Raw genomic sequence first — 18,657 nt, 5'->3', positions numbered from 1 at the left:
TCAAGCGATGCCTAGTACTTCTAGTGCGTCTAACCCTTTTACATTACAAGACTTAGCGGCAGTCATGGATAATTCTCTTGCAGCTTTCTTATCTAAACTGCCCGTGTTACCTGCAAAGCGTGATAGCTCTGTTTTAAGAACAGATTATGAGCATTCTGACGCTTTGGTAGCCGTATCCAATATACCCTCACAACGCTCTGAAGTGGGAGCGAGGGATTTGATGTCTGAGGGAGAAGTCTCTGATTCAGGAAGGGTTCCTCCTCAGACAGATTCAGATACATTGGCTTTTAAATTTAAACTAGAACACCTCCGCGTTTTGCTCAGGGAGGTATTGGCTACTCTGGATGACTGCGACCCTTTGGTGGTCCCAGAGAAATTGTGTAAAATGGACAAGTACCTAGAGGTCCCTGTTTACACTGATGCGTTTCCGGTCCCTAAGAGGATTGCGGATATAGTTACTAGGGAGTGGGATAGACCAGGCGTCCCCTTTGTTCCCCCTCCTGTTTTTAAGAAAATGTTCCCCATATCTGACCCCATGCGGGACTCGTGGCAGACGGTCCCTAAGGTGGAGGGGGCTGTTTCTTCACTTGCTAAGCGCACAACCATACCAATTGAAGACAGTTGTGCTTTTAAAGACCCTATGGATAAAAAATTAGAGGGTTTACTTAAGAAAAAGATAGAATTGAGGCTCTTAAGCTAGCTAATTCTTTTATCACAGACACCGCTTTCCAAATAGCTAAGTTAGCGGCAAAAAATTCAGGTTTCGCCATTTTGGCGCGCAGGGCGCTATGGCTAAAGTCCTGGTCGGCCGATGTGTCGTCAAAATCCAATCTTTTGAACATCCCTTTCAAAGGAAAGACCCTCTTCGGGCCTGAATTGAAAGAGATTATTTCAGAAATCACCGGGGGAAAAGGCTATGCTCTCCCTCAGGACAAGTCCTTTAAGACAAAGAACAAAGCTAATTTTCGTTCCATTCGTAATTTCAGGAACGGCCCCGCTTCATCCTCTCCGGCTGCAAAGCAAGAGGGTAATGCTTCACAGCCCAAGGCAACCTGGAAACCTTACCAGGGCTGGAATAAGGGTAAACAGGCCAAAAAGCCTGCAGCTGCCACCAAGACAGCATGAAGGGGTAGCCCCCGATCCGGGACCGGATCTAGTAGGGGGCAGACTCTCTCTCTCTCTCTCTTCGCTCAGGCCTGGGCAAGAGATGTACACGATCCTTGGGCATTAGAGATTGTATCCCAGGGATATCTTCTAGAATTCAAGGACTCTCCTCCAAGGGGAAGGTTCCACATTTCTCGTCTGTCTACAGATCAGACACAGAAAGAGGCGTTTTTACGCTGTGTAGAAGATCTACATGCCATGGGAGTGATCCACCCAGTTCCAATTGCGGATCAAGGGTTGGGTTTTTACTCAAACCTGTTTGTGGTTCCCAAAAAAGAGGGTACTTTCAGACCCATCCTGGATCTAAAAATTCTAAACAAATTCCTCAGAGTCCCATCATTCAAGATGGAGACCATTCGGACAATCTTACCAATGATCCAGGAAGGTCAATATATGACTACCGTGGATCTAAAGGATGCATACCTACACATTCCTATCCACAAAGATCATCACCAGTTTCTCAGGTTTGCTTTTCTGGACAAGCATTACCAGTTTGTGGCTCTTCCCTTCGGCTTAGCCACTGCTCCCAGAATTTTCACAAAGGTGCTAGGGTCCCTCCTGGCGGTTCTAAGACCGCGGGGCATAGCAGTGGCGCCTTACCTAGACATCTTAATTCAGGCGCCGTCTTTCCAAAGAGCCAAGTCTCACACAGAGATTGTATTGGCCTTTCTGAGGTCTCATGGGTGGAAGGTGAACATCCAAAAAGAGTTCTTTCCCCTCTCACAAGGTTTCCCTTCCTAGGGACTCTAATAGACTCGGTAGAAATGAAAATATTTCTGACGGAGGTCAGAAAGTTAAAACTCTAAACTACTTGCCGAGTTCTTCATTCCATTCCCCGGCCATCTGTAGCTCAGTGCATGGAGACAATCGGATTAATGGTAGCAGCAATGGACATAGTCCCTTTTGCTCGGATACACCTCAGACCACTGCAACTATGCATGCTCAAACAGTGGAATGGGGTGTTACAAACTGCTATTTGTAACTGGCCCTTTAAAGGGAAAATTGCCCTGCTTCCCTGGATTGTGGAGAAGCCTATTTGCCAGCCTCCTTCCTCATGACTATGGCCCCTGGAAGATTGTGCCCCTGAAAACGTATTAACTTTTATTAGGTGTGTATGGCCCTTTAAGAACCATCTGGGGACATATTGTGACTTTGGTGAACAATGCCCCTTTAAGACTATGTCCCCAGACCTGTAAAATAACTTGTCACTGTTACAAAAGCATTAGTTTTCATTGTGTACCGTTAAGTGCTATGTGACAGACCCTTCGGTCAGAACTGAGAGTTAACTTTGTTCAGCTTTAAGAAGCTATTTTCTAAATACAAGTTTGCTGGCATCAGCTCTAATTAAGTTTAGTGATAAACATTCCCATTGTCTAATCACCTCCGGAGTCAGACTGCTAGTTGATAAGATGGACTGCATTGTTTTCTTGTGTGTAACTTGTTATCTGCTGAAGTAATGTAATTCTATTGTGGCCTGTCAAAGGGCGTTGTCTCTTTATCTAAATGTACCAAATGTGTGATGGGGGGATTTTATGCTTCCCCCCCTGGGAGTGTCCTGTGTGCATGTAACCTCAATAAAAACCAGGCTGGGTGTTCCAGCACCAGAGACCTCTTCTGACCCTCTAACTTGCAGCCTTGACTCATGTTTGTAGGGGACAGCTATAATCACTACAGGGATTGCTATGCTCTTCATACTCCCTTAGCTACTGAGCTCTTGTAAGAGCTCTTGTTCCTGATCCTGCTTCGCTCTACAGAAGGAAGAGGTTCACCTACTGGAGCCTGGTTGTAGGTCCAGGGCGCAGAGCAGACGGCGAGATACCAGCCCAGCAGCGGTGGTTCGTAGAGTCTGCATTACTTATGGTGGCTACGCAGTAGTTATGGTGTCTACGGTGCTGATGATCCTTTGGTGAGCGCTAGGAGCATCCTTTTCTACAGTCCAACTTCCAGCCAGCCTGGAGGCAACCGTAACATGGGGATTATGCAGATTTGTCTCCTCAAATTCAGTTGGACCAGGAGACCAGAGATTCTCTTCTCTGGTGGTTGTCTCAGGATCACCTGTCATATGTTTCCGCAGGCCAGAGTGGATCATTGTAACGACCGACGCCAGTCTGGTAGGCTGGGGTGCGGTCTGGGACTCCCTGAAAGCTCAGGGCTTATGGTCTCGGGAAGAAACTCTTCTCCCGATAAACATTCTGGAACTGAGGGCGATATTCAACGCTCTTCAGGCATGGCCTCAACTAGCTGCGGCCAAATTCATCAGATTTCAGTCGGACAACATCACGACTGTAGCTTACGTCAATCATCAGGGGGGAACAAAGTTCCCTAGCGATGACGGAAGTAACCAAGATAATCAGGTGGGCGGAGGATCACTCCTGCCATCTCTCAGCAATTCACATCCCAGGAGTAGACAACTGGGAGGCGGATTTTCTAAGTCATCAGACTTTTCACCCGGGGGAGTGGGAACTCCATCCGGAGGTGTTTGCCCAGCTGACTAAGCTATGGGGCATTCCAGAGTTGGATCTGGTGGCGTCCCGTCAGAACACCAAACTTCCTCTCTACGGGTCCAGGTCCAGGGATCCCAAGGCGGTATTGATAGATGCTCTAGCAGCGCCTTGGTCCTTCAATCTGGCTTATGTTTCTTCTGTTAAGTGTGATCAGTCCACGGGTCATCATTACTTCTGGGATATTACTCCTCCCCAACAGGAAGTGCAAGAGGATTCACCCAGCAGAGCTGCATATAGCTCCTCCCCTCTACGTCACTCCCAGTCATTCTCTTGCACCCAACGACTAGATAGGATGTGTGAGAGGACTATGGTGATTATACTTAGTTTTATATCTTCAATCAAAAGTTTGTTATTTTAAAATAGCACCGGAGTGTGTTATTACCTCTCTGGCAGAGTTTGAAGAAGAATCTACCAGAGTTTTGCTATGATTATAGCCGGAGTAGTTAAGATCATATTGCTGTTCTCGGCCATCTGAGGAGTGAGGTAAACTTCAGATCAGGGGACAGCGGGCAGATGAATCTGCATAGAGGTATGTAGCAGTTTTTATTTTCTGACAATGGAATTGATGAGAAAATCCTGCCATACCGATATAATGTCATGTATGTATACTTTACACTTCAGTATTCTGGGGAATGGTACTTCACTAGAATTACACTGTAAGAAATACATAAAGCTGTTTAATAACTAGAGATTATGTTTAACGGTTTTGCTGGAATGTAAAATCGTTTTCATTTGCTGAGGTACTGTGTGAATAAATGTTTGGGCACTATTTTTCCACTTGGCAGTTGCTTAATCTGTTTTTCTGACAGTTTCTGTTCTCCCTCACTGCTGTGTGTGAGGGGGAGGGGCCGTTTTTTGGCGCTTTTTCTATGCATCAAATATTTCAGTCAGCAACTCATTGTATTCCCTGCATGATCCGGTTCATCTCTACAGAGCTCAGGGGTCTTCAAAACTTATTTTGAGGGAGGTAATTTCTCTCAGCAGAGCTGTGAGAATTATAGTTTGACTGAGATAAAAAACGTTTATTCTGTAATTTGTTTCCTGCTTTCAGAATTTGTTATCTTTGCTAATGGGATTAAACCTTTGCTAAAGTTGTGTTGTTTACAAGGATTGAGGCTATAACTGTTTCAATTTATTAATTTTCAACTGTCATAGATCTTCTGTGCTTCTTAAAGGCACAGTACATTTTAATATTATTCTAATTGAATTGTATTTCCAAGTTGCAAGTTTATTTGCTAGTGTGTTAAACATGTCTGATTCAGAGGAAGATACCTGTGTCATTTGTTGCAATGCCAAAGTGGAGCCCAATAGAAATTTATGTACTAACTGTATTGATGCTACTTTAAATAAAAGTCAATCTGTACAAATTGAACAAATTTCACCAAACAACGAGGGGAGAGTTATGCCGACTAACTCGCCTCACGTGTCAGTACCTACATCTCCCGCTCAGAGGGAGGTGCGTGATATTGTAGCGCCGAGTACATCTGGGCGGCCATTACAAATCACATTACAGGATATGGCTACTGTTATGACTGAGGTTTCTCCAACATAGGTGTGTCCGGTCCACGGCGTCATCCTTACTTGTGGGATATTCTCTTCCCCAACAGGAAATGGCAAAGAGCCCAGCAAAGCTGGTCACATGATCCCTCCTAGGCTCCGCCTACCCCAGTCATTCTCTTTGCCGTTGTACAGGCAACATCTCCACGGAGATGGCTTAGAGTTTTTTAGTGTTTAACTGTAGTTTTTATTATTCAATCAAGAGTTTGTTATTTTAAAATAGTGCTGGTATGTACTATTTACTCAGAAACAGAAAAGAGATGAAGATTTCTGTTTGTATGAGGAAAATGATTTTAGCAACCGTTACTAAAATCCATGGCTGTTCCACACAGGACTGTTGAGAGGAATTAACTTCAGTTGGGGGAACAGTGAGCAGTCTCTTGCTGCTTGAGGTATGACACATTCTAACAAGACGATGTAATGCTGGAAGCTGTCATTTTCCCTATGGGATCCGGTAAGCCATGTTTATTAAGATAGTAAATAAGGGCTTCACAAGGGCTTATTAAGACTGTAGACTTTTTCTGGGCTAAATCGATTCATTATTAACACATATTTAGCCTTGAGGAATCATTTAATCTGGGTATTTTGATAAGATTATATCGGCAGGCACTGTTTTAGACACCTTATTCTTAGGGGCTTTCCCAAATCATAGGCAGAGCCTCATTTTCGCGCCGGTGTTGTGCACTTGTTTTTGAGAGGCATGACATGCAGTCGCATGTGTGAGGAGCTCTGATACATAGAAAAGACTTTCTGAAGGCGTCATTTGGTATCGTATTCCCCTTTGGGCTTGGTTGGGTCTCAGCAAAGCAGATACCAGGGACTGTAAAGGGGTTAAAGTTAAAAATGGCTCCGGTTCCGTTATTTTAAGGGTTAAAGCTTCCAAATTTGGTGTGCAATACTTTTAAGGCTTTAAGACACTGTGGTGAAATTTTGGTGAATTTTGAACAATTCCTTCATATTTTTTCGCAATTGCAGTAATAAAGTGTGTTCAGTTTAAAATTTAAAGTGACAGTAACGGTTTTATTTTAAAACGTTTTTTGTACTTTGTTATCAAGTTTATGCCTGTTTAACATGTCTGAACTACCAGATAGACTGTGTTCTGAATGTGGGGAAGCCAGAGTTCCTTCTCATTTAAATAAATGTGATTTATGTGACAATGACAATGATGCCCAAGATGATTCCTCAAGTGAGGGGAGTAAGCATGGTACTGCATCATTCCCTCCTTCGTCTACACGAGTCTTGCCCACTCAGGAGGCCCCTAGTACATCTAGCGCGCCAATACTCCTTACTATGCAACAATTAACGGCTGTAATGGATAATTCTGTCAAAAACATTTTAGCCAAAATGCACACTTATCAGCGTAAGCGCGACTGCTCTGTTTTAGATACTGAAGAGCATGACGACGCTGATGATAATGGTTCTGAAGGGCCCCTAAACCAGTCTGATGGGGCCAGGGAGGTTTTGTCTGAGGGAGAAATTACTGATTCAGGGAACATTTCTCAACAAGCTGAACCTGATGTGATTACGTTTAAATTTAAGTTGGAACATCTCCGCATTCTGCTTAAGGAGGTATTATCCACTCTGGATGATTGTGACAAGTTGGTCATCCCAGAGAAACTATGTAAAATGGACAAGTTCCTAGAGGTCCCGGGGCTCCCAGAAGCTTTTCCTATACCCAAGCGGGTGGCGGACATTGTAAATAAAGAATGGGAAAGGCCCGGTATTCCTTTCGTCCCTCCCATATTTAAAAAATTGTTTCCTATGGTCGACCCCAGAAAGGACTTATGGCAGACAGTCCCCAAGGTCGAGGGAGCGGTTTCCACTTTAAACAAACGCACCACTATACCCATAGAAGATAGTTGTGCTTTCAAAGATCCTATGGATAAAAAATTAGAAGGTTTGCTTAAAAAGATGTTTGTTCAGCAGGGTTACCTTCTACAACCAATTTCATGCATTGTCCCTGTCGCTACAGCCGCGTGTTTCTGGTTCGATGAGCTGGTAAAGGCGGTCGATAGTGATTCTCCTCCTTATGAGGAGATTATGGACAGAATCAATGCTCTCAAATTGGCTAATTCTTTCACCCTAGACGCCACTTTGCAATTGGCTAGGTTAGCGGCTAAGAATTCTGGGTTTGCTATTGTGGCGCGCAGAGCGCTTTGGTTGAAATCTTGGTCAGCTGATGCGTCTTCCAAGAACAAGCTACTTAACATTCCTTTCAAGGGGAAAACGCTGTTTGGCCCTGACTTGAAAGAGATTATCTCTGATATCACTGGGGGTAAGGGCCACGCCCTTCCTCAGGATCGGCCTTTCAAGGCCAAAAATAAACCTAATTTTCGTCCCTTTCGTAGAAACGGACCAGCCCAAAGTGCTACGTCCTCTAAGCAAGAGGGTAATACTTCTCAAGCCAAGCCAGCTTGGAGACCAATGCAAGGCTGGAACAAGGGAAAGCAGGCCAAGAAACCTGCTACCAAGACAGCATGAAATGTTGGCCCCCGATCCGGGACCGGATCTGGTGGGGGGCAGACTCTCTCTCTTCGCTCAGGCTTGGGCAAGAGATGTTCTGGATCCTTGGGCGCTAGAAATAGTCTCCCAAGGTTATCTTCTGGAATTCAAGGGGCTTCCCCCAAGGGGGAGGTTCCACAGGTCTCAGTTGTCTTCAGACCACATAAAAAGACAGGCATTCTTACGTTGTGTAGAAGACCTGTTAAAAATGGGAGTGATTCATCCTGTTCCATTAGGAGAACAAGGGATGGGGTTCTACTCCAATCTGTTCATAGTTCCCAAAAAAGAGGGAACGTTCAGACCAATCTTAGATCTCAAGATCTTAAACAAGTTTCTCAAGGTTCCATCGTTCAAAATGGAAACCATTCGAACAATTCTTCCTTCCATCCAGGAAGGTCAATTCATGACCACGGTGGATTTAAAGGATGCGTATCTACATATTCCTATCCACAAGGAACATCATCGGTTCCTAAGGTTCGCATTCCTGGACAAGCATTACCAGTTCGTGGCGCTTCCTTTCGGATTAGCCACTGCTCCAAGGATTTTCACAAAGGTACTAGGGTCCCTTCTAGCTGTGCTAAGACCAAGGGGCATTGCTGTAGTACCTTACTTGGACGACATTCTGATTCAAGCGTCGTCCCTTCCTCAAGCAAAGGCTCACACGGACATCGTCCTGGCCTTTCTCAGATCTCATGGATGGAAAGTGAACGTGGAAAAGAGTTCTCTATCTCCGTCAACAAGGGTTCCCTTCTTGGGAACAATAATAGACTCCTTAGAAATGAGGATTTTTCTGACAGAGGCCAGAAAAACAAAACTTCTAGACTCTTGTCGGATACTTCATTCCGTTCCTCTTCCTTCCATAGCGCAGTGCATGGAAGTGATAGGTTTGATGGTAGCGGCAATGGACATAGTTCCTTTTGCGCGCATTCATCTAAGACCATTACAACTGTGCATGCTCAGTCAGTGGAATGGGGACTATACAAACTTGTCTCCGAGGATACAAGTAAATCAGAGGACCAGAGACTCACTCCGTTGGTGGCTGTCCCTGGACAACCTGTCACAAGGGATGACCTTCCACAGACCAGAGTGGGTCATTGTCACGACCGACGCCAGTCTGATGGGCTGGGGCGCGGTCTGGGGATCCCTGAAAGCTCAGGGTCTTTGGTCTCGGGAAGAATCTCTTCTACCGATAAATATTCTGGAACTGAGAGCGATATTCAATGCTCTCAAGGCTTGGCCTCAGCTAGCGAGGGCCAAGTTCATACGGTTTCAATCAGACAACATGACAACTGTTGCGTACATCAACCATCAGGGGGGAACAAGGAGTTCCCTGGCGATGGAAGAAGTGACCAAAATCATTCTATGGGCGGAGTCTCACTCCTGCCACCTGTCTGCTATCCACATCCCAGGAGTGGAAAATTGGGAAGCGGATTTTCTGAGTCGTCAGACATTGCATCCGGGGGAGTGGGAACTCCATCCGGAAATCTTTGCCCAAGTCACTCAACTGTGGGGCATTCCAGACATGGATCTGATGGCCTCTCGTCAGAACTTCAAAGTTCCTTGCTACGGGTCCAGATCCAGGGATCCCAAGGCGGCTCTAGTGGATGCACTAGTAGCACCTTGGACCTTCAAACTAGCTTATGTATTCCCGCCGTTTCCTCTCATCCCCAGGCTGGTAGCCAGGATCAATCAGGAAAGGGCGTCGGTGATCTTGATAGCTCCTGCGTGGCCACGCAGGCCTTGGTATGCAGATCTGGTGAATATGTCATCGGCTCCACCATGGAAGCTACCTTTGAGACGAGACCTTCTTGTTCAAGGTCCGTTCGAACATCCGAATCTGGTCTCACTCCAGCTGACTGCTTGGAGATTGAACGCTTGATCTTATCGAAGCGAGGGTTCTCAGATTCTGTTATCGATACTCTTGTTCAGGCCAGAAAGCCTGTAACTAGAAAGATTTACCACAAAATTTGGAAAAAATATATCTGTTGGTGTGAATCTAAAGGATTCCCTTGGGACAAGGTTAAGATTCCTAAGATTCTATCCTTCCTTCAAGAAGGATTGGAAAAAGGATTATCTGCAAGTTCCCTGAAGGGACAGATTTCTGCCTTGTCTGTGTTACTTCACAAAAAGCTGGCAGCTGTGCCAGATGTTCAAGCCTTTGTTCAGGCTCTGGTTAGAATCAAGCCTGTTTACAAACCTTTGACTCCTCCTTGGAGTCTCAACTTAGTTCTTTCAGTTCTTCAGGGGGTTCCGTTTGAACCCTTACATTCCGTTGATATTAAGTTATTATCTTGGAAAGTTTTGTTTTTGGTTGCAATTTCTTCTGCTAGAAGAGTTTCAGAATTATCTGCTCTGCAGTGTTCTCCTCCTTATCTGGTGTTCCATGCAGATAAGGTGGTTTTACGTACTAAATCTGGTTTTCTTCCAAAAGTTGTTTCTAACAAAAACATTAACCAGGAGATTATCGTACCTTCTCTGTGTCCGAAACCAGTTTCGAAGAAGGAACGTTTGTTGCACAATTTGGATGTTGTTCGCGCTCTAAAATTCTATTTAGATGCTACAAAGGATTTTAGACAAACATCTTCCTTGTTTGTTGTTTATTCCGGTAAAAGGAGAGGTCAAAAAGCAACTTCTACCTCTCTCTCTTTTTGGATTAAAAGCATCATCAGATTGGCTTACGAGACTGCCGGACGGCAGCCTCCCGAAAGAATCACAGCTCATTCCACTAGGGCTGTGGCTTCCACATGGGCCTTCAGGAACGAGGCTTCTGTTGATCAGATATGTAGGGCAGCGACTTGGTCTTCACTGCACACTTTTACCAAATTTTACAAGTTTGATACTTTTGCTTCTTCTGAGGCTATTTTTGGGAGAAAGGTTTTGCAAGCCGTGGTGCCTTCCATCTAGGTGACCTGATTTGCTCCCTCCCATCATCCGTGTCCTAAAGCTTTGGTATTGGTTCCCACAAGTAAGGATGACGCCGTGGACCGGACACACCTATGTTGGAGAAAACAGAATTTATGTTTACCTGATGAATTACTTTCTCCAACGGTGTGTCCGGTCCACGGCCCGCCCTGGTTTTTTAATCAGGTCTGATAATTTATTTTCTTTAACTACAGTCACCACGGTATCATATGGTTTCTCCTATGCAAATATTCCTCCTTAACGTCGGTCGAATGACTGGGGTAGGCGGAGCCTAGGAGGGATCATGTGACCAGCTTTGCTGGGCTCTTTGCCATTTCCTGTTGGGGAAGAGAATATCCCACAAGTAAGGATGACGCCGTGGACCGGACACACCGTTGGAGAAAGTAATTTATCAGGTAAACATAAATTCTGTTTTTGGCTAAATTACCAGAACTAAGAGGTAAGCGTGATCACTCTGGGGTGAGAACAGAGTGCGCTGATAATATTAGGGCCATGTCAGACACTGCGTCACAGGTGGCAGAACATGAGGACGGAGAACTTCATTCTGTGGGTGACGGTTCTGATCCAAACAGACTGGATTCAGATATTTCAAATTTCTCCAACATAGGTGTGTCCGGTCCACGGCGTCATCCTTACTTGTGGGATATTCTCTTCCCCAACAGGAAATGGCAAAGAGCCCAGCAAAGCTGGTCACATGATCCCTCCTAGGCTCCGCCTACCCCAGTCATTCTCTTTGCCGTTGTACAGGCAACATCTCCACGGAGATGGCTTAGAGTTTTTTAGTGTTTAACTGTAGTTTTTTATTATTCAATCAAGAGTTTGTTATTTTGAAATAGTGCTGGTATGTACTATTTACTCAGAAACAGAAAAGAGATGAAGATTTCTGTTTGTATGAGGAAAATGATTTTAGCAACCGTAACTAAAATCCATGGCTGTTCCACACAGGACTGTTGAGAGCAATTAACTTCAGTTGGGGGAACAGTGTGCAGTCTCTTGCTGCTTGAGGTATGACACATTCTAACAAGACGATGTAATGCTGGAAGCTGTCATTTTCCCTATGGGATCCGGTAAGCCATATTTATTACGATCGTAAATAAGGGCTTTGCAAGGGCTTATTTAGACTGTAGACTTTTCTGGGCTAAATCGATTCATTATTAGCACATATTTAGCCTTGAGGAATCATTTTATCTGGGTATTTTGATATAATAATATCGGCAGGCACTGTATTAGACACCTTATTTCTTAGGGGCTTTCCCAAAGCATAAGCAGAGTCTCATTTTCGCGCCGGTGTGGCGCACTTGTTTTTGAGAGGCATGGCATGCAGTCGCATGTGAGAGGAGCTCTGATACTTAGAAAAGACTTTCTGAAGGCGTCATTTGGTATCGTATTCCCCTTTGGGCTTGGTTGGGTCTCAGCAAAGCAGATACCAGGGACTGTAAAGGGGTTAAAGCTTATAACGGCTCCGGTTCCGTTATTTTAAGGGTTAAAGCTTCCAAATTTGGTGTGCAATATTTTTAAGGCTTTAAGACACTGTGGTGAAAATTTGGTGATTTTTGAACAATTCCTTCATGTTTTTTCGCAATTGCAGTAACAAAGTGTGTTCAGTTTAAAATTTAAAGTGACAGTAACGGTTTTATTTTAAAACGTTTTTTGTACTTTCTTATCAAGTTTATGCCTGTTTAACATGTCTGAACTACCAGATAGACTGTGTTCTGAATGTGGGGAAGCCAGAATTCCTATTCATTTAAATAAATGTGATTTATGTGATAATGACAATGATGCCCAAAATGATTCCTCAAGTGAGGGGAGTAAGCATGGTACTGCATCATTCCCTCCTTCGTCTACACGAGTCTTGCCCACTCAGGAGGCCCCTAGTACATCTAGCGCGCCAATACTCCTTACTATGCAACAATTAACGGCTGTAATGGATAATTCTGTCAAAAACATTTTAGCCAAAATGAACCCTTGTCAGCGTAAGCGTGGCTGCTCTGTTTTAGTTACTGAAGAGCATGACGACGCTGATATTAATATCTCTGAAGGGCCCCTAATCCAGTTTGAGGGGGCCAGGGAGGTTTTGTCTGAGGGAGAAATTACTGATTCAGGGAACATTTCTCATCAGGCTGAATCTGATGTGATTACATTTAAATTTAAGTTGGAACATCTCCGCATTTTGCTTAAGGAGGTATTATCCACTCTGGATGATTGTGAAAAGTTGGTCATTCCAGAGAAACTATGTAAAATGGACAAGTTCCTAGAGGTGCCGGGGCTCCCAGAAGCTTTTCCTATACCCAAGCGGGTGGCGGACATTGTTAATAAAGAATGGGAAAGGCCCGGTATTCCTTTCGTCCCTCCCCCCATATTTAAAAAATTGTTTCCTATGGTCGACCCCAGAAAGGACTTATGGCAGTCAGTCCCCAAGGTCGAGGGAGCGGTTTCTACTTTAAACAAACGCACCACTATACCCATAGAGGATAGTTGTGCTTTCAAAGATCCTATGGATAAAAAATTAGAAGGTTTGCTTAAAAAGATGTTTGTTCAGCAGGGTTACCTTCTACAACCCATTTCATGCATTGTCCCTGTCACTACAGCTGCATATTTCTGGTTTGATGAACTGATTAAGGTGCTCGATAGTGATTCTCCTCCTTATGAGGAGATTATGGACAGAATCAATGCTCTCAAATTGGCTAATTCTTTCACTCTAGACGCCACTTTGCAAGTGGCTAGGTTAGCGGCTAAGAATTCTGGGTTTGCTATTGTGGCGCGCAGAGCGCTTTGGTTGAAATCTTGGTCGGCTGATGCGTCTTCCAAGAACAAGTTACTAAACATTCCTTTCAAGGGGAAAACGCTGTTTGGCCCTGACTTGAAAGAGATTATCTCTGATATCACTGGGGGTAAGGGCCACGCCCTTCCTCAGGATAGGCCTTTCAAGGCAAAAAATAGACCTAATTTTCGTCCTTTTCGTAAAAACGGACCAGCCCAAAGTGCTACGTCCTCTAAGCAAGAGGGTAATACTTCTCAAGCCAAGCCAGCTTGGAGACCAATGCAAGGCTGGAACAAGGGAAAGCAGGCCAAGAAACCTGTCACTGCTACCAAGACAGCATGAAATATTGGCCCCCGATCCGGGACCGGATCTGGTGGGGGGCAGACTCTCTCTCTTCGCTCAGGCTTGGGCAAGAGATGTTCTGGATCCTTGGGCGCTAGAAATAGTCTCCCAGGGTTATCTTCTGGAATTCAAGGGACTTCCCCCAAGGGGGAGGTTCCACAGGTCTCAGTTGTCTTCAGACCACATAAAAAGACAGGCGTTCTTACATTGTGTAGAAGACCTGTTAAAAATGGGAGTGATTCATCCTGTTCCATTAAGAGAACAAGGGATGGGGTTCTACTCCAATCTGTTCATAGTTCCCAAAAAAGAGGGAACGTTCAGACCAATCTTAGATCTCAAGATCTTAAACAAATTTCTCAAGGTCCCATCGTTCAAGATGGAAACCATTCGAACTATCCTTCCTTCCATCCAGGAAGGTCAATTCATGACCACGGTGGATTTAAAGGATGCGTATTTACATATTCCTATCCACAAGGAACATCATCGGTTCCTAAGGTTTGCATTCCTGGACAAACATTACCAGTTTGTGGCGCTTCCTTTCGGATTAGCCACTGCTCCAAGGATTTTCACAAAGGTACTAGGGTCCCTTCTAGCGGTACTAAGACCAAGGGGCATTGCAGTAGTACCTTACCTGGACGACATTCTGATTCAAGCGTCGTCCCTCCCTCGAGCAAAGGCTCACACGGACATCGTCCTGGCCTTTCTCAGATCTCACGGCTGGAAAGTGAACGTGGAAAAGAGTTCTCTATCCCCGTCAACAAGGGTTCCCTTCTTGGGAACAATTATAGACTCCTCAGAAATGAGGATTTTTCTAACAGAGGCCAGAAAGACAAAGCTTCTGGACTCTTGTCGGATACTTCATTCCGTTCCTCTTCCTTCCGTAGCTCAGTGCATGGAAGTGATCGGGTTGATGGTAGCGGCAATGGACATAGTTCCTTTTGCGCGCATTCATCTAAGACCATTACAACTGTGCATGCTCAGTCAGTGGAATGGGGACTATACAGACTTGTCTCCAAAGATACAAGTAAATCAGAGGACCAGAGACTCACTCCGTTGGTGGCTGTCCCTGGACAACCTGTCACGAGGGATGACATTCCGCAGACCAGAGTGGGTCATTGTCACGACCGACGCCAGTCTGATGGGCTGGGGCGCGGTCTGGGGATCCCTGAAAGCTCAGGGTCTTTGGTCTCGGGAAGAATCTCTTCTACCGATAAATATTCTGGAACTGAGAGCGATATTCAATGCTCTCAAGGCTTGGCCTCAGCTAGCGAGGACCAAGTTCATTCGGTTTCAATCAGACAACATGACGACTGTTGCGTACATCAACCATCAGGGGGGAACAAGGAGTTCCCTAGCGATGGAAGAAGTGACCAAGATCATTCTATGGGCGGAGTCTCACTCCTGCCACCTGTCTGCTATCCACATCCCGGGAGTGGAAAATTGGGAAGCGGATTTTCTGAGTCGTCAGACATTGCATCCGGGGGAGTGGGAACTCCATCCGGAAATCTTTGCCCAAGTCACTCAGCTGTGGGGCATTCCAGACATGGATCTGATGGCCTCTCGTCAGAACTTCAAAGTTCCTTGCTACGGGTCCAGATCCAGGGATCCCAAGGCGGCTCTAGTGGATGCACTAGTAGCACCTTGGACCTTCAAACTAGCTTATGTGTTCCCGCCGTTTCCTCTCATCCCCAGGCTGGTAGCCAGGATCAATCAGGAGAGGGCGTCGGTGATCTTGATAGCTCCTGCGTGGCCACGCAGGACTTGGTATGCAGATCTGGTGAATATGTCATCGGCTCCACCTTGGAAGCTACCTTTGAGACGAGACCTTCTTGTTCAGGGTCCGTTCGAACATCCGAATCTGGTTTCACTCCAGCTGACTGCTTGGAGATTGAACGCTTGATTTTATCGAAGCGAGGTTTCTCAGATTCTGTTATCGATACTCTTGTTCAGGCCAGAAAGCCTGTAACTAGAAAGATTTACCACAAAATTTGGAAAAAATATATCTGTTGGTGTGAATCTAAAGGATTCCCTTGGGACAAGGTTAAGATTCCTAGGATTCTATCCTTCCTTCAAGAAGGATTGGAAAAAGGATTATCGGCAAGTTCCCTGAAGGGACAGATTTCTGCCTTGTCGGTGTTACTTCACAAAAAACTGGCAGCTGTGCCAGATGTTCAAGCCTTTGTTCAGGCTCTGGTTAGAATCAAGCCTGTTTACAAACCTTTGACTCCTCCTTGGAGTCTCAATTTAGTTCTTTCAGTTCTTCAGGGGGTTCCGTTTGAACCCTTACATTCCGTTGATATTAAGTTATTATCTTGGAAAGTTTTGTTTTTAGTTGCAATTTCTTCTGCTAGAAGAGTTTCAGAATTATCTGCTCTGCAGTGTTCTCCTCCTTATCTGGTGTTCCATGCAGATAAGGTGGTTTTACGTACTAAACCTGGTTTTCTTCCAAAAGTTGTTTCTAACAAAAACATTAACCAGGAGATTATCGTACCTTCTCTGTGTCCGAAACCAGTTTCAAAGAAGGAACGCTTGTTGCACAATTTGGATGTTGTTCGCGCTCTAAAATTCTATTTAGATGCTACAAAGGATTTTAGACAAACATCTTCCTTGTTTGTTGTTTATTCAGGTAAAAGGAGAGGTCAAAAAGCAACTTCTACCTCTCTCTCTTTTTGGATTAAAAGCATCATCAGATTGGCTTACGAGACTGCCGGACGGCAGCCTCCCGAAAGAATCACAGCTCATTCCACTAGGGCTGTGGCTTCCACATGGGCCTTCAAGAACGAGGCTTCTGTTGATCAGATATGTAGGGCAGCGACTTGGTCTTCACTGCACACTTTTACCAAATTTTACAAGTTTGATACTTTTGCTTCTTCTGAGGCTATTTTCGGGAGAAAGGTTTTGCAAGCCGTGGTGCCTTCCATTTAGGTGACCTGATTTGCTCCCTCCCTTCATCCGTGTCCTAAAGCTTTGGTATTGGTTCCCACAAGTAAGGATGACGCCGTGGACCGGACACACCTATGTTGGAGAAAACAGAATTTATGTTTACCTGATAAATTTCTTTCTCCAACGGTGTGTCCGGTCCACGGCCCGCCCTGGTTTTTTAATCAGGTCTGATAATTTATTTTCTTTAACTACAGTCACCACGGTACCATATGGTTTCTCCTATGCTATTATTCCTCCTTAACGTCGGTCGAATGACTGGGGTAGGCGGAGCCTAGGAGGGATCATGTGACCAGCTTTGCTGGGCTCTTTGCCATTTCCTGTTGGGGAAGAGAATATCCCACAAGTAAGGATGACGCCGTGGACCGGACACACCGTTGGAGAAAGAAATTTATCAGGTAAACATAAATTCTGTTTTTAAATTTAAACTGGAAAACCTCCGTGTATTACTAGGGGAGGTGTTAGCGGCTCTGAATGATTGTAACACAGTTGCAATACCAGAGAAAATGTGTAGGTTGGATAAATATTTTGCGGTACCCGACGAGTACTGAGGTTTTTCCTATACCTAAGAGACTTACTGAAATTGTTGCTAAGGAGTGGGATAGACCCGGTGTGCCGTTCTCACCCCCTCCGATATTTAGAAAAATGTTTCCAATAGACGCCACCACAAGGGACTTATGGCAAACGGTCCCTAAGGTGGAGGGAGCAGTTTCTACCTTAGCTAAGCGTACCACTATCCCGGTGGAGGATAGCTGTGCTTTTTCAGATCCAATGGATAAAAAGTTAGAGGGTTACCTTAAGAAAATGTTTGTTCAACAAGGTTTTATATTGCAACCCCTTGCATGCATTGCGCCGATCACGGCTGCAGCGGCATTCTGGATTGAGTCTCTGGAAGAGAACATTGGTTCAGCTACTCTGGACGACATTACGGACAGGCTTAGAGTCCTTAAACTAGCTAATTCATTCATTTCGGAGGCCGTAGTACATCTTACTAAACTTACGGCGAAAAATTCAGGATTCGCCATTCAGGCACGCAGGGCGCTGTGGCTAAAATCCTGGTCAGCTGATGTTACTTCTAAGTCTAAATTGCTTAATATACCTTTCAAAGGGCAGACCTTATTCGGGCCCGGGTTGAAAGAGATTATCGCTGACATTACAGGAGGTAAAGGCCATGCCCTGCCTCAGGACAAAGCCAAGACTAGACAGTCTAATTTCTTCTGTTATGTGCGATCAGTCCACGGGTCATCATTACTTCTGGGATATAACTCCTCCCCAACAGGAAATGCAAGAGGATTCACCCAGCAGAGCTGATATAGCTCCTCCCCTCTACGTCAGTCCCAGTCATTCTCTTGCACCCAACGACTAGATAGGATGTGTGAGAGGACTATGGTGATTATACTTAGTTTTTATGACTTCAATCAAAAGTTTGTTATTTTACAATAGCACCGGAGCGTGTTATTACTTCTCTGGCAGAGTTTGAAGAAGAATCTACCAGAGTTTATTACTATGATTTTAACCGGAGTAGTTAAGATCATATTGCTGTTCTCGGCCATCTGAGGGAGGTAAAGGCTTCAGATCAGGGGACAGCGGGCAGATGAATCTGCATTGAGGTATGTAGCAGTTTTTATTTTCTGAATGGAATTGATGAAAAAATCCTGCTATACCGTTATAATGACATGTATGTATACACTTCAGTATTCTGGGAATGGTTTTTCACCGGAACTACTCTGTTAAAGGTCACTAATCCTTTTAATAAATATTGTCATGTTAAACGTTTTTGCTGGAATGTAGAATCGTTTACATTGCTGAGGTACTGAGTAAATAAATGTTTGGGCATTATTTTCCACTTGGCAGTTGTCTGCTTTAAATTGTGACAGTTTCGTTTCTCCTCACTGCTGTGTGTGAGAGGGAGGGGCCGTTTTGGCGCTCTTTTGCTACGCATCAAAAAATTCCAGTCAGCTACCT

The 18,657-nt window shown here is 44.8% G+C and overlaps 1 protein-coding gene across 1 annotated transcript in view; it reads left to right on the top strand.

The window, feature by feature from the left end:
* NUP98 (nucleoporin 98 and 96 precursor) overlaps window positions 1–18,657 on the top strand; it is a 655,099-nt gene that overhangs the window by 255,720 nt on the left and 380,722 nt on the right.

The sequence above is a fragment of the Bombina bombina genome, chromosome 3 (assembly GCF_027579735.1).
Source record: "Bombina bombina isolate aBomBom1 chromosome 3, aBomBom1.pri, whole genome shotgun sequence".
Lineage (NCBI taxonomy): Eukaryota > Metazoa > Chordata > Amphibia > Anura > Bombinatoridae > Bombina > Bombina bombina.
This window is presented reverse-complemented; position numbering and strand designations above follow the sequence as displayed.